Source organism: Abramis brama, assembly GCF_963993115.1.
Source record: "Abramis brama genome assembly, chromosome: 17".
Classification (NCBI taxonomy): domain Eukaryota; kingdom Metazoa; phylum Chordata; class Actinopteri; order Cypriniformes; family Leuciscidae; genus Abramis; species Abramis brama.
Window position 1 is genome coordinate 11,046,549 of NC_139979.1, and position 18,035 is coordinate 11,064,583.

The window sequence follows — 18,035 nt, forward strand, 5'->3', positions numbered from 1 at the left end:
TTTGAATGAAGAGCATTAACTAACTACTCATGTATACCCCACTTTAAGGTCACATTACAAGAACTTTTGTGTGTTGAAATAGCATTCAGTTTTATTTTTACAAGGTAAAATAAGTGGTCACAGTTCACTGAAAAATAACTTTTGGATTAGTTTAGTTAAAGAAAGGCACGACAAGTCATTATCCTTGAAAAAGTCATATCCATTATTCTCATTATCCCTAAACACACACACACGCACACGCACAGAAAGTGAGAGCCAAACATGAACGTTGTATTTTCCATTTTAATAACACAAGCCTCATAATACTGCATAATAATAAAGAATCATAATGTCTCTAATTAATGTTTTTGGACTGGTTCTCATTTGGATTCAGGCCATTTACGCTGCGATCCAACTGCAGCAGCTTTTTAATCATCATTTTGGACCCAGCTTTAAGTTCCTGACTCGACGTAAAGCAGCGTACGCTTACGATCATTCACAACTTTCAACTGTAGATTAACTAAGATTGATACGGGTTCCTGCGGTGCCCTAGTGCAGGCAGTGTACGTGCTTATCATATGACTGAAAAGGAAAGGATGGGTTCACTGCACTGTGTTGTTAAACAAGACAGTGACCCAACACCCTACACTGCTCTCCAAAGCACTTCTCGTTAATCGTTTCCTGTCATTGTGTGTTAGAGGGAAGGGAGTGGAAGCGATCTGTTTTCATTTGAAAAAACAGTTTGTTACTCTCTGACAACCTCACAGGGTGTTCGTCTCTTTTCTTAGTGTGCTTTTGTTCGGCAGAAGGTTGTGCAGGTCCAACTCGAAGTTTTTGGGAACTGTAGTAAATTATTGGAGTGCAAGAAGAACGCTCTTTCTACAGGTTATTTTCTTGCAAAAAAAAAAATTAAAAATCACTTGGTTGGGTGTATTGCTGTGTGCACTTTAGGTGCCAGTTAACCGAATGGTTAGGACAGGAAATCCTGAGACTGTAAAGTAATTGTGATAGTCATAGAAACAGTCTGTGAGGGAATATTGATCGGCTCTATTGATTGTGAGACCTGAAATCAGTAGGAGCAATTTGCCAAGACAGGGAAATGGAGAAATGCATAGTGTGCCCTCGATTGCCATTAGGAACCATAGTGGATATTTCTTATTCACGATGAAGAACAAAGATGCAAAAGCGTTTTGACATGACATGACTCTCCTAACTGTAGCTCAAAAGGTCAAATCTTTTATTTTGTATGCTGTGAGAAATTTATGAACAGTTAACTGAACACACACACCTTCTCTGTATCCTTCACTTCTGATTTAGAAACAGTTTGGCATGGACATGTTCAGCTTTTCTTCTCACCACTGCTATTTTGTTTAAATGGATATGTTGTTCTACCAGATTTACTCATTAAATGGGCAGATTCATTTAATACAAAACAGACGTTTTGCTATTCGAAAAGTAAAAAGAAGGGTGTAGCATTTGAAACATACAATTACTGAAACTATACTAATCCTTGTCACCATAAACATTTATTTTCTACCATTGGACAAATATAATTATCTTTGCTTAAAGGGATAGTTCGCCCAAAACTGAAAATTCTGTCATCATTTACTCACCCCCTTGTTGCTCATCTTGGAATGTAAAAAAATATATTTTGAAAAATGTGTCATGTAAGTCACATGATGCTGAATCTTTTTCTTCTTTTTTTTTAAGTGGCTTGCGCCTTGCTCTGTTTAAGCTACACTGTAAAAAATTTGCTGTAGTTATGCAGCTGTTTGCCAGTAACTTACTGTAGATTTAAATTTATGTTATTTACTGGCAACAGTTTGTTCAAAGTTAAATTAACATTAAACATTAACAAGTCTTTGTCTTTACAGAATAAAACTATAAAATAACAATCTAATGCAAAGCATTCTGGGAACCAGAAATCTTCATCAACCTTTTTCTGTTTTTTTTCCTTCAGATTTTGGTTCCCAGAATGCTTTGCATGAGGCTGTTATTTTAGTTTTATTCTGTAAAGATAAAGACTTGTTAATGTTTAATGTTCATTTAATTTTGAACAAATTGTTGCCAGTAAATAACATCAATTTAAATCTACAGTAAGTTACTGGCAAGTAGCTGCCAGTAATACTGTAATTTCTACAGATTTTTCTAACAGTGTACAGAAATGTATTAAATGAAATTGTGATGAATTTGTCTATTAATTTAGTATTTTTTTGGAACAACAATGCATTGCAATTTCACCTAATAGGCCTACATCTTGTGTGTTTCTGTAGCTCAAACAGAACATGGTGCTAGCAAAACCAAGATCATGGGTTCGATGTCTAGGGAATGCATGAACTTAATCAAATGTGTACCTTGAATACAATGTATGTACCGTCAGTCGCTATAGCGCGCCTCTTGAGGCAAGGGGAGTGAGGTTTACACGCAAAGCTTACTGGACTACGTCCTTTACACTAGAAACATCAAGAACATGAGTTTGGTTCTCAAGAAATGCATGAAAGAAAATGTACTTTGAATGTAAGTCACTTTAGATAAAAGCATTTGCCAAAAGCATAAATGTACATGTGCCTATAAACCAGGGGTGCCCAATCCTGTTCCTGGAGATCTACCTACCTGCAGTGTTCTGATCCAACCCTGATCCAACACACCTGTCTGTAATTATCAAGTGCTCTTGAACATTTTAATTAGCTGCTTTAGTTGTTTATCAGGGTTGGAGCTGAACTTTGCTGGAAGGTAGATCTCTAGTAACAGGACTGGGCGTTCTTGAAAACCTGGAGTGGAGTTGGAGTGGAGTATTCTCTGGTCAGGCACTTACCCTCATCATTTCTATTAGTCATTACACAGCCTCTGACCAGGAAAAAAAAAAAACAGCCAGCAGAAAGGGGGACTTTGTGGGGGGCTGTTTCCTCAAAGTATCCCCTTACTCTCAAACAAAAGGCTTGTTCAGTCTGCTGCGTGTCTGAATGTGGAAGACATTGGACAAGAGACAAACCAGTGAGGATTGGTTGGGAGAGTGAATCACTTGCATATTCTTAGTTAAAAAAAATATATATATGATGTGATTTTTATAAATACATTTTTTTATAAAACACGCAATACATTTGCTTATAATACATTTTATTGATTTTTAATTGATTTTAAATGTTTTTATTTGACAAAAATGAGCCACTGATCTTTGTGATGCTATGTATCATGCACAATTATAAGAAAACCTTAGATAATGTATTTTCAGTTGGTAGTACAAATCTATTTGAACAAATCTAGGTCAAAATATGGCCTGATAGATGAACATAAACGAAGCGGCGACAAACACAAACCCATTATTCACAGCTCTCCTTAGTCAGTCCTGGCCTTTGTCTACGAAACCCAGCCAACAGTTTTGGCAAGTGTGTAATCATTCTTCTGTCTGCATAATTCAAACGTGGCGCACATAAATTATGCACACAGTGGAGTGATTAGCATCTAGATTTAGCATCGAGAAAAATAAACACTGAACAGTTTTAATTTGCGAGAGACTCTCAAAGGTTATGTATTTCATTGGTCCGTAGAGGATTCACGTGAAGAGCAATATCAGCAGAACTAGATTTTAGGCGCAATCTTTTAGATATAAAACTGGTGTTTAAAAGGTAGACAGACGTAATGGTTTGTGCTTAAAGGAGATCTATTAGAGGGCAGGGGTGATGATATTGAGATATAATGACATAGTTGAGAAGTGCTGTGTTGGGTAAACACAGGAAGGGCCTCATTGAGGAAAGAAAGAAAGAGACGAGGAGGGGTGAGAGAAGAAAATAAAGCTGGGAGGAGGAGTGTGCCAGCAAGCTGGTGCTGGTGTGCCTCAATAAAATGCAGGGGGTTCATGCAGGACACAAGCCAGGGCTGACTGCCTATTGTATCAGCGAGACAGTCCCCAGAGAGATGCCTTACACAAAACATCCAGTCCCATCCCAGAATGAAGAATGTGGCATCCGATGACTGCTGAACAGCAGCAGACATCAAAAGCTGAGGATACGCCACTGGTCGCATCAATGAGGATATCCAAATAAATAATTAGTCTATACAGAATGCATTCGTACACTAACGCACATTGACGTCATCAGCAAAACAACTACCATTACTAGCAGAAACATTATCTTTGGTTAGACATTTTGGTGATCTGAATCAGGGGTTTTCAAACTTTTTTTTAGTTCCAAGGACATCCAAATATAACAATCATCAGCTATGTATTTTACAGTTTTTCTCAGTCGCTTTGGTGCATTTCTCACATCACTATTTACATTTGCACAACAGTTAATGCAGTTCTCAAAACAATTAGTACAAACTGCAAAACCTAGTTGATAACCTGCAAAAGTGTCACTTGCTCAAAATGGATAGCTCATTCCTCAAAAGCAAGTATTCATGTCAATGAAAGTGTCAGTGTCATCAAGATGAAAAGTCCTGACACCATTGTTTATGAACAAGATAGTCAAATGGCTTTGTCATGTTTTCATTATGACAGTTTACTCTGTAAATGTTTTCCAATGCAAAAAAGTCAGATCTTGGTGACACTACCTGAAAATGCTCAAGACAGCACTATATACTACAGTATTTGCACAGCCATTTGAAAAATACAGTAAAGTTACACATTACTGTATTTAGTGAGGTAACTGAGTACAAGACACTGAATATGTATGTTTCACATTTTTACTGAATATGCTCTTTGCAATTCTAATTTGTTCACAGCATTGTGCAAAAGAAAAAATACACCCTTATTTACAACAAACATAAACTCCCTTTGGGTAGAGCTGTGCACAACTGTAAACAATATTGCAGTACATATTGGAACTGAACATACAACATACATAGTACTGTAATCATTCATGCACATCCAGACGTTCCTCATCAGTGAAAGCTGAGATTCACCTGAGAGAAATTGTTCAATTTAGGAGACATTTTAAGGAAAAAAAAAGATTTAAAAAAATGTGTAAAATTTGCTTGACAGATTTTGACAACTAGTTCAACATTTTTGTATGTAATGACTCAAGCAATGAAATGAAGACTATTAGTTTTATATGGAATGACTATTCAGCATTCCGAGTATAGTTAATTTTGACTGACATGACATAAGCAAATGATAATGTTATAAAACAGCAGATAGTTGTATGAAAGCAATTGATGGATGTCCAAAAGCATTTGCAATTTGTTGGAAGGAATGAGAAACTGCTACTATGATGTGCACAAATAACTAAATGTTGTGGAGGTTGAACTAACTGTTGTGCAAATGTAAATAGTGATGTGAGAAATGCACCAAAGCGACTGAGAAAAACTGTAATAGATACACATTTATACTACTGCCATGATATTATAAAAACATGTTGTTTCCTTAATTAAGTATTTATCATTTCTTTGTGATTGTATTAAAGGCAAAACAAATCATTAAAAGATTTATATGAAGTTTATATCTTTCTTTCTTTCTTTCTTTCTTTCTTTCTTTCTTTCTTTCTTTCTTTCTTTCTTTCTTTCTTTCTTTCTTTCTTTCTTTCTTTCTTTCTTTATTTCTCATGTACATTGTGCTCATTGTTAAATTATATAGGCTATATATATATTATTATTATTATTATTTATTTTTTTAAGGTAAACTAAGCAACAATTTAAAAAATGCTGCCTTGTCAACTAGCTAAAATAAAATAATTTTCTGTTTTTTAATATTTTATTTTAGTTTAAAGTTTATTTTGTTTCAACTAACGGAATGTTTTTTTTAATGGTTTTAGTTTTAGTTAATGATAGATAGATAGATAGATAGATAGATAGATAGATAGATAGATAGATAGATAGATAGATAGATAGATAGATAGATAGATAGATAGATAGATAGATAGATAGATAGATAGATAGATAGATAGATAGATAGATAGATAGATAGATTTTTTATATGCATGTATGTGAATCTGTGTTGATTCCTTCACATTCAATCAGTACGCCATTGATTTGATGTCATCAAATATGAAACAGAATAACGTTTTAAGTGCATTTGTCAAATATAACATCCTATAGTATGTAGCATATAGTTGGTCTAATATTCTGTGACATGATTCACTTTCTTTTGTCTGAAAGCTATTTAAAAGTACACATAAAAGTAAAAAAAAAAAAAACCTTAGTATTGACAGCTGGGCCATTTCAGAGGCACCCACCACAGCCACTGTTACTGGTCAGCCACAGATTCACCGCTCTCATGATAAGATTTCAGGGTTCCTGCGGTGAGCGTGGTTCTGTGTACTCAGGTGACTGGGGGTAATTACTACTGGGATCTGTCCCTAAGGCACACACTGTAAACGACAAGTAGGCCTAATCACTGCAGGATAACGGGAAGACACAGGAAATAGCATATCTAAAAGGGAGGATGAAAGAAACGAGAGTGCAGCATGGAGAGAAAGCCAAAAAAGAAAAAAAAAGGCAGTGCGACCCCCTTTAAGTTCATAAATGTGCAGCAGCAGCTGCTACTTCTGAATGTGATGCTTGAGTATTAGTTGTCTCCAGATTGAACGTCCACGTCTTCTACTTCCTCTGGGACGTCGGAGCAGAAGTGTGGCCTCTCTGTGTGCCCGCATTGTCAGTTGCACGCATGCAATGATGCAGTCTCGGTGAGGCAGGTCTGAATGAGGTTCTTTGAGCTCATCCATTGTAGGAGACAGCTGGCCCCCCTGTTACTTCTTCCCTCACTGGGGGGCAAAGGGCACCCGGCACCAGGGGATTGTGTTTCCCGTCTCATTCATCTCTATTGAGAGAGAACGGCTCCCTCTCTCTGCTTCTCTCTCTGTCTGGGTCTCTCAGAATGACACATTGTTGTTGAGCAGATGACGAGGGTTTGCGCCACAGGCTCAGGAATGTATGGCATGACTAAAGACTTTTTCATATTTGGGGCTGAACATCAGTGAGGCCGATTCACACCATGCCCGAATTTCGATATGGAAAACCCCAAAAGATTATAAAATGAAACAATGAATCTCTATGAACAGTGAACATTTGTACTGAGATGAATTACTTTTTATTTATTCTGAGTTATTTTATATTTATTTATTACTTTTTTTATGTTGAACATTTCATTCTGGTATGCTTCTGAGAGTGATCCCATATTGAAATTGAATTGCTCAGAGGTTGTTCTTTTTGTAGTCCAGGATATTTCATTTTTTAGTAGTTTAGTAGTATATATATATATATATATATATATATATATATATATATATATATATATATATATATATATATATATATATATATATATATATATATATATACTACTAAATAATATATATATACTACTGTTCAAAAGGTTTTTTTTCCAAATTATCATTGCAAATATTATTGCAAAAAAAACAGTTTTCTATTTTTAAAATATTTTAGAGTGTTTCTGTTCCTGTGATGGCAAAGTTGATTTTTAAGCATCATTACTCCAGTCTTCAGTGTCACATGATCTCTCAGAAATCATTTTAATATGAATAGACAGTTTAAAAGAGCAGTGTTTATTTGAAATGGAAATCTTTTTTAACATTATAAATGTCTTATTGACCCCAAATTTTTTGAACAGTAGATACTGTGTCAAGCTGTTTCTAAGAGTAAAAATAAAAAGGTAATTGTAAAATTTTTAAAAATCACAACTGAGAAATATGGTCACATATGTGAGAACTGAATATATGATTTTCACGTTCATAGTTTAATCTCAATTTAATCTTATTTCTGTCCATGAGGAACAATTTAGATATTGACATTTATTTGTTTCTATTGGACATAAATTCAACATTATAGTCAGAGTGAATAGCTGTGGCTTCTTGAAATGGTTTGAAATCATTTTATAATTTAATTTAGTGTTTGGTCAGACTTGGTGAAAATATATTTTATTAATGTATCTTATTTGAGCCTTTCATGAGACTTACACAAGCTTTTAAATCACACAATAAATATTTCCAAATTCATCAGAACAAGACATTGTTGAATGCCTAATATCTGCCATCTTGTATCTCGTATCTAGTGTCCTCACACCCTGAGGCTATAAACAAACTGATATTATATCCTCCATTACCAGAGGAGCTATTACAGTGCAAGTCAGTTTGGTCAGAAGCTGTGTGTCAAAAAAAGTGGAAAGGAACCGAGTGACCAAACTGGGGTATTTGAGCTATTTTAAGTCACCCGTGTCTGTCTCTCTTAGATCAGGCTCCAAATATAGCTCCCCATCAAGCACTCAAAACAAGGCTCCTGCTCCTGGGCTCAAATCCACTTATATAATGTCGTCCTTATTCAAGAGCAGCTCAATCTCACCATCTGGGGCCGATCTCAGATGCCACCTTCCCTCTTTGTTTCGGAGGAGCTTCATTCTGTTTGGGCCCCTGCATTTATTTACGTGCTGCTGCCAGTACAAGGTCATTTGTCTGTGACACATGTTTTGAGAAATGATAGTGTAGGAGGTTGTTTGCTTCCATTTGGATGCGAAGAGCAAATTTAGGAAAAACAAACTGGGTGCAACCCAGAGGCCGCCCTCTGTATCCTGTCATTTTTTGAGTACAATGGAACCAGGGGAAGTTGGAGAAGCTTCCAAAGCTTTTTAGAGCTGTGTTGTGTCGCTGGGCTCTGAGACTCCATCTAAGATTAAATTCTCATTACCAGGGACAATGTCCTCTGTGTGAAGTCGCTGGTCAGAGGGATGTTGATAGGAACTATCCATTCCGTCTGTTTTTCATCAGCTTCACCAGCACTCAAACACCTGCACCATTGGCCAAGTGTACAGAAGTGTTTTTTGTTTTTGTTTTTATAAATATTGTTTGGAGCTTTGTAAACAACATCAGAATATATAACCCGACGAATCAGAAACTGAATAATTAAACAATACATTGTTCAATAATACAATCTTATTTAAACACACAGACTACAAAAAGCATATATTTTAATATATATTTTGAAATCTTAAATAAAAATATTAAAAACTGGCCAAAATATATTGCTAGTAATAATTTAAAATATATTTACATTAACATATTTTGAGAAGGATTAGCTTCATACATTTCTCTCTTTTTTGAAGAACCATTTTTATACTTACATTGTCCAAAATATATTTTATAATTATAATTTGGCGTTTCCTCAGATGTATTATTTGGAAATATATTTACTTGCCCCTTGAAGTACATTTTGTAATATATTTTGGCATTTCAAGTTTAAAAAAAAAAAATTGCTTATTGTTTAAGTTAAAAATATATATTTCTTTAAGCTGGACTATTTGCAACATATTGTCACTTGTTTAGTTTTCAGTCGTAGTTTTCATTATCACCATTTGCTTAGGCTGTGCATGTCTAAAATCGCCCCCTATTCCCTCATATACTATTCCCTGCATTAGTCTAGTAATATAGTTCACTTGAAGGAGTGAATGAAAACGAGTGAGTAAATTCAGATACTGAGTGTGCCGGAAATGCTGCTGATTTTGTATAGTTTGTGCTTGATGTTTAATAATCATTTGAAACTTGGCAAACTGGCAGCTCCAGTAAAAAGATGAAAAGATTGATCTTGAACTCTGTTATGGAATCTAGCATGTATAAACCTTAATTAAACCATTTATAAATCGATTAAAAAGGAATTTATACCTGTATGATATTACGCTTGGCCCACATTGGATGAGAATGCATTGATCTCTCTGAGGTTTCAACTACAAACAACCTGTGACAGATACATTTGAAATATATTTTGGCCATGAAAAATATATGTTTTGGTGTATGGGTATTACTTGCAACTAGTAATACTAGTTGCAAGTAGCAATCCCTTAGCAACCGCCCAGAACACTCTAGCAACACCCTAGAAATTACCTAGAAAAACTTTGCATTATAGTGGTGAGTAATACAGCTTTTTATGAAGTATAGATATCTAATTTGTTAAATTATATTATTATTTACCTTACGTAGCCCGGCCCCTTTTCAGCGCTGCACTCATTGTATTTTGTCTTCTGTTTTGTATTTCCACAGCACAAAGGCGAGATCTTACGGATTTATGAATAAACATTTGTTATGACATCATCCGCTGCAAACATTACAATGCAGATAACGTTCATTAACACTACAGTAAGTAAATCCACTTCACCAGAGAATTATTTTTTGACAGCGATCCCATAGAAGCAAAATCGGAAGTTCAAACACAAAATGCTAAAAAAAAAATGGCTGCACACTGGTTTCTCTGGTGCATAAGGTTTATATCTGCCGCATAATATATATTTGCTTTCTTACTTTTAACTTGATTGACACCACTTTGCCTGTTTATGCCACATATTTTTCTTTCGGTCATATTGTTTGTACATGTCTATTGTTGAAGCGTTTTCTTCCGTCTGGAAGCTTGGCCTTGATACGTACTTAAAAGCGTACATGAGAAGATCACAGCTGTGGTTGTTTATATGCAATTGGCATTTCTAGCCAACATAAAGAAAATGATGTTTGGGTCGACTTTGCAGTAGAACACTTAAACATTTTGTTTTTGACATGTAGTGTTTAAACCCCCTGTGCCACTGACAGACTCGAGAGCAGGTCTTTTGTTTGTTGCGTGTGCAGGTGCAGTGTGAAAACAGCCACGTTGGAGGAGTGGTTTGATATAGGAATATCTTTTGTCTGCTGGAGGTTTGTTGATTCTGTTCTTTTGGGTGGAGCATCAGGTCCACATTGTGACGCTGCAGTTTTGGGGAGCAGCTGGGCTCGGGGCAGGAAGATCCGTTAAACAGGCACCTTTTGTGGATCAGCTGTTTCTGTCAGTGCTTTGTCGATCTCCATTGACTCTCCCTCCTGCTTTAACCCAGACCAGAGAGCGGTTTTGACATGCTAATGACATGCCTGCAACGCACAGCCCAGCTGGAGAGCTCTGTGCCTTAGAAGTGGAAAGTGGTGGAGAGAGAGAGAGAGAGAGAGAGAGAGAGAGAGAGAGAGAGAGAGAGAGAGAGAGAGAGAGAGAGAGAGAGAGAGAGAGAGAGAGAGAGAGAGAGAGAGAGAGAGAGAGAGAGAGAGAGAGAGAGAGGCACCAGGGTGAAGCGTGCCACAGTCAGGGATTATGGAAATGATCCTGTGTCTTTTTTTAGGCCCTCACACCAACTCTCTGTCAGGCTTGATACTGTACTTGAGCTGAGAGATTGGGTCAGCTTCAAAAGCTGTGATGTATGTATTCAGATCAGATCAGAGTGTAATATGAGAAAGCCTTAGACAACAAAAAGGTTTATATTTTTGTAAATCTTTCTTCCTCTTTCTTGATGATTTTTGTTGCTTCATTGACAAGTTACCTTTGCCGGCATACAATATACAGGGTTTAAAAGAAACCGTCATGGGTAGTTGACATAAAAATGTTTAAGCAATGAAAGTGGAGTTTTTTGTTGTTGTTGTTGTTTATAAAACTTTTAAATATGCTGTACTTAAAGCTGCAGTCCGTAACTTTTTTGGATTAAAAATTATCCAAATTAAATTTTTGAGCAAGACATAACCAGCCAGTGTTCAACACTATCTGCTTGCCGTAGCTCGATTCAAAACGTAATAATGTTTTTAATTCCAGTGGTACTGGTGGATTTCCGCGGGAAATTCGAGCATGTTTTTGCATCATTACGTCACATCTGTACACATAAAGGAGGTGTCTCGGCTAGTAGGCTATGTTGCGTGTGAGGATGTTGGAGGTGGAGATTTATAGCCTTTTCTCACAGCACTTGATATAATTAAACTTATCAATTTGATGGCGGAAGATGTAAAATGCAAAAGACTTTAGACTTTGGAGTGGCTAGCACTTAAATAAACTGCTATAAAGGTGATTAAAAATTATGACCAATATAGCATCCAAAATAAACTCTCTCCCGTATATATATGCAATGTAAAATGTTGACTCGAAAAATATTACACAAAAAAATGTGGACAAGTTATTTGTCAGATACCCAATTATTAAAGAAAGTGAATTGCTCACTTTTATTTGGTCAAATATGGAACTGTTATTGGCAAAGTTGTCATTCGCAAGAACACAGCAGGCGGATTGGCACCTAACTACACTGAATAAACGCTTCTGTCCAATGTGAATGCTATAGCTTCCAAAAGGCATTTGTGCTTTGTGCAGTTGTATGATAAATGCATTCAATATGCATGGTAGGAGGATTTGAACACATCTTCACAGCGCATAAGATGTGTGCTTGTGCAACTTTATATACATGAAGACAGAAAGTTGCATGAAGCAAAGTAGAATGTTAGCTGATGTTGTTTTTTCCCCATGTAAATGAACAACTTCAAAATGTGACTGTTCAAAAACGTATGTTATTTTATTTGAATACCTTCATGTCATTTTTACACATTTCTCTGAGTACAGCAAGCTCAGTCTGCCTGCACGTCGATTGGCTGCAGACGTCCTCACCCTTCCCATGGTTCTCCACAGCAATCTGTCAGTCCCGTGTGACGGTGACATCTGCGTATGGCCGACTGGAGGATTAACACTTGACAAAAGGGCAGCCTGCAACCTCCACCACGACGTGCACGCTTGATCCTTTTTGTAGTTCGTTTGAAACACACAAGCTTACATCTCAGATGCATTTGCACAGTATGGGATTTGAAACTAAATGTGTGTTTTTAGGCTTTTAACCTTTTGCTTACATGGAATTGTCTGATGCAACTATAATCCATTCCTTCTGGTAACTACATCTGTGACGATAAAAAAAGCAACAGCAATACACATTGCTTCAAATAGGCCTATGTATTGGAAGCAATGAATTGTCTTCCAATACATATTGAGAGAGTTTAAAAAGCAAATTTGTGGCATCTCCATTGTCAGTTTTTTGACAAAAATCCCTCTACAACACTAGATTTCTATGTATTTAAATCATGCAAAGGTGCAGTGTGCTTCAGAGATTTGTAGGTCGTTTTCCCTCGCTGTTTTGACTCCATGGGTGAGGACACAGTCTTTTGGACGGTACCTGGGCGACAGGTGGTGAATCAGCAGTGCTTCCCTCCTCATAACGTGTGTGTGTGTGTGTGTGTGTGTGTGTGCATAACAGCGAGGCAGATTAGAACACAAATTTAGCCCATCATTTTTACATTTCTGATTAATTTATGAAGAAAATGTGGTATGTGGATCTTTATGGTTAATCAATAAATTGAATTATTTTTCAGAGCAATAATTTTTATATTTCCCTTGTTGAAACGAATGGCAATCATGCAGCTCAAACGGTGCTTGCAACCCCAAAGGTTTGATTCCAAGGGAATGCATGTGCTATACCTTAAGTACTTTTTTTTAAAGCTTTACATCCTCATAATTTATATGTAGTTTACTACTTTCTGTAGCTATATTGTAGTACTACAATATTGTGTACTACAATATAGTTACAAAAAGTAGTAAAATACATTGATTCATTTATTTATCCATCATGAAAACAATAAGGATATCAATTAGGGTGACAGCATATACATTATATATATATGCTGCAGTACGATTTCTTTAAAAGAAATGAATACTTTTATTCAGCAAATAACAATATAACAATAACAGGACAGAAAACACAGGGAACAGGGAAACCCAGGAAACAAGGCAGAAAGTCATAGAACCATTACACTAGTGATGGGTCATTCATGAATGATACATTCATTGGGTCTCATTCATGAAACATTCGTAAATATACGAGTAAATATGTGAGTGATTTGCGCGTAAAGAGACCTTCCCGAAAACTCTTCTCCTGATTCACAAATACTTCGTAAACGTCAGATGTGATAGTGAAATGTGTGTGTGTGTGTGTGTTAATGAATTCCAATCAGTCGTAAATGGGACGCGCGTGCACGCTCATTCTCAATTACCATAAATCCCGCCCATTAAATCCGACTGACAACTATATATCGGCATCATTATGACACCAAATGAAGGATTTCAACATGTCTTCTCAAAAGCGAATGAAAAAGAGAAATTTCTCAGATGCAGAAATTTAAGTTTTATTATCAGAAGTTCATTCAAAATGCCACATTTTATTTTCAAGTACATAGTGGCATATCAGGTCCTAAAAAAAAGGAAGCTTGGCAGCATATTACAGATGCAGTTAATGGAGTTTCATCTGTTAATCGAACAGTCCCAGAAGTGAAAAGAAAATGGTTCGACATGTAACCCCGTCAGATAAACCCGATTAAGGTGAATTAAAATGCAGCCTTATTAATGAGCAAAACGTTCGGATGTTAAACGCAGTATTTACGCGGGAGGCTGGGAGCAGGTGTAGATTTATTTCGTACCAACTAACATTTGGAAAATACGAACATTTTTAATGAATCCGAACCACTTTACACACGATTTACACAAAAATTTGTTCTGCTCGTGTTTCATGAATGAGACCCATTGTGTCTGTCGCGTGACAACTGAACAAAAGACTCGGAAGGTAAAGTAATTATTTATGTTCCCTGTAAATTATCTTTGGCTGCATTATAATGATTTCTTAATGCAGAATATGATCAAGATCACGTAGGTGGATGTGTTCGGGGAATTTGGTCGTTAAAAGTACAACATTTAAAGCCACTTAAATGAACGAAATGACTCGAATAAAGATTTGTTCATTTTGATGAACGAGATCGAATGAGAGAGTCAGTAAAATGATCCGAACTTCCCATCACTACATTACACAGTACCATAAAGAAAGAGTGCTCAGAAATGCAGTGGTGACACAAACAAGACTTCACAAAGAAAGAGTGCAAACACAGGGCTTATATAGGCAGGGCTTTAATGACACACAGCTGAACCTAATCACAACATAATGAGTCCAGGCAATGGATTATGGGTATTGAAGTTCATAATGAGATAACCCAGGGCTGCATTCGAAATCGAATACTTCCCTACTATATAGTAGGCGAAAAATAGTATGTTACAAAAGAAGTATATGTCCGAATTCACAGTACTCATAAAAGAGTAGGCAAAAGTATGACCTACTTCTTCCAGCGAGATTCTGAAGTGTGCATACGATGGACACTTTAATATCCCATGAGGCCACGGGAGAGGATTCATGAATGGCAGTGAAGCGATGTAACTGACGCTGGTAGGTCACATGATAATGACACCATGGTGAATGTAGTACGTCCAGAATACATTCATACTACACACATTCATATTATATAGAACATACTTTTTTAGTGGTCGTGAAGTAATTGCTTATTCAAAATAAGCACTCAAGAGAGTATGCGTTTTCGGACATAGCCCAGGAGTCCTCTGGTGGAGATTATGAGCACTCCAGCTGGTGGATGTGACAATAAGAGACTTCAAAATTGTAAGTATGTATAAGTGATAATGACTGTCTGGCATTTTATTGCACAGCTACTCAGAAAAAGCTAAATTTGTGGACATGAAATATTAAGTTGAAATTATTTACCATTTATTTTACCTATTATCCAACAGCTGCCGATATAGAAAACTTGTCTTTTATAATGAATAAAACAACTGGCCTAGCAAGACGAACACTGCTACAATATTACAGTAATATTAATACTTAAGTTCTCTGAGGTTTTGATTTAACTGGATGAACGGTGGACATGGGTGAACCCACCACTGAATGAAGCCATTTACCAATCACAATGTATTTCAGAAAGTCATGTACTAGTATTATTTGTGCTAGATAACTAAAGCGAACTAATAGTGCTATATGTGCCTTAATCACCAAAACGAGTCTTAACGCAATATAGGGAGTTTTTGTTACAAAATTGTGTAATGATTGAAATGTATGAGTATTATGAAGTATCTTGTGAGTGCTTGTGAAATACTGTGGGTATCCTTACTGCCTTTGTCATGCTGTCTACTCTTCAGGAAGGGATTGTACTGTTTGTTCATATGTACATAACAAAATGATTAGATAAGAGACCGGGAGACAAAGAGTCTCTTGTCCACAAATTTAACATCTGACTTGTGAATGGTGTGTGTTCTAGGTTTGCCGGCGCAGGATCACATGCTAGATGTTTCACCAAATCCGGATTTCATACATGACATTCATTAGACCGAGAGCAATGTTCAGTCATCGCAGTGTATACTAAACAGGACTTCACCTTAAAACTGGTTTAAAGACCAGTAAAGACTTCCTTGAAGATGCTTGACTTTGTTCCACAAGTCGAATCTCGTTCGCTCAACACGAACACACTGTAGATTTCAGAATATACATGTGCAGCCCTTTGTTTAAACAGTGATCGAGGATTTGCTTCTTGTAGCTGCATGTTTATGATAAATACATAAGACAAACCAAACAAACTGTAGTAGTGCATGTGTTTTCACTTAATTGCACAATCCTTTAATTTCCAGACCTCCCCTAACATAACCACTATGGTGAAGTGTGGTCTATGTCAGCACACTTTTGTCTGTAATAACACAGGTGTACAGGCACTGCTCAATAATATCTCAAAAAGGAGAGCAGAATAATACTGGTTTATTACAATGATTTAGGGATACAGTGTTTGTTTGGTTAAAACGGAGATTATTCCTTCAGCACAACACTCTCTCTCTCTCTCTCTCTCTCTCTCTCTCTCATTTCACCCACCTTCATAATCAAATTAGGGCTCATTCCAGGCAGAGGACTCTCGTCGTGCACAGGCGCACAGTCGACTACGCCCTCCAACTGCATTTGTTTTCCTGGTAAATTGTGGCTTTTACTGAGAGGATGTTGTGGGTGGATTGAGCTCACAGGCCTGTAAAAGTGGATATTAGATTGTCTTCGTTGTGTCATGCCAGTAAGACACCCGTTTATCTGCTTCCAAATGCAAAATAGATGTCATCATCATAGTAACTTGTATGCATTACACACAGTTTCCAATAAATAAATAAATGGGGGTTCCTTGGCATGACTGTACAAGTTAAAGGTGCATTCAGTCATTTTTTCCTCTATAAAAAAGTTTACATGAAATTAATAGTGCTTTATTTTTGAAACAATCTGAAACACATAGCATTTTAAGCTTAACAGTTTGAGATAAAAGATATTAAATTTACAATTTAGATACAAAACAACTTTGCATAAATGTCGTTGCATAAATACTGCTACTATAATTCTTCTTATTTTTTATTTATAAGCAGGTCAAATTTTACAAAAAGTTTTAATTTGTTACCATTAATTAACTACACTAGTTAACAAGAATTAACAATGAACTACTTCTACAACATGTATTTATATTATTTAATGTTAATCTCAGCATTTAATGATACATTTCAAAAGTTGCATCTGTTAACATAATGCACTGACAACTAACATGAACATGAACATTTTAATTAACTTTAACAACGGTTAATAAATGCTGTAAAAATATTTTGTTCATTGTTAGTCCACATTAACTCATTATGAAAAGTTATTTTTATTTATTTATACAACAATAGATGAGTCATATTTTATTTAATAGTGGTATAAATAAATATAATATAATACATTTTGTTTTCCATCATTGTATAAATAAATAAGAAAATAAATAGAAATACATAATAGAAAACATAGGATGCATTATATTTTATTAGATAATAATAATAATAATAAAATTATGCAATTTTCTGTTTTATAAATAAATACATAACAGAAAACATAAGATGCATTATGTGTTATTTATTAATAATAAATAAAGATAATTTACTATAAAAAATAGACATAAAAGAATAATTAAAATCATCTGCATATAATAAAAACAACCAGTATCTGTAGCCTCTGTAAAAAAAAAAATATATATATATATATATATAATGGCTTTGGTAAATGAAAACTCTGCATACTCCGCCCACATCAGCAGGTCTCATGTCCAACATGACTGCCATTTCTCTGAGCGATGCATAAACCAATGATTGAGTGCATTTAAAATACTTCTTAAGTATTACACAAAATCATATTGAAGCCACGCTTTTTAAATATTTGCCCATTAGATGCACTTGATGTGATCTTACATAATGCTGACAGCTCTACATGTGAGTCTCATTCAGAGCGATGGAGCTCAGCAAACACAAATGCAGTTTGTTCTGGCATAATTACCTCGCTTATGTAAGTCCTGTGCAACACACCTTAGGAGCCGGTACAGACTAAACCATGCAGGGACAGTGCACTATAATTAGATAAATAATAA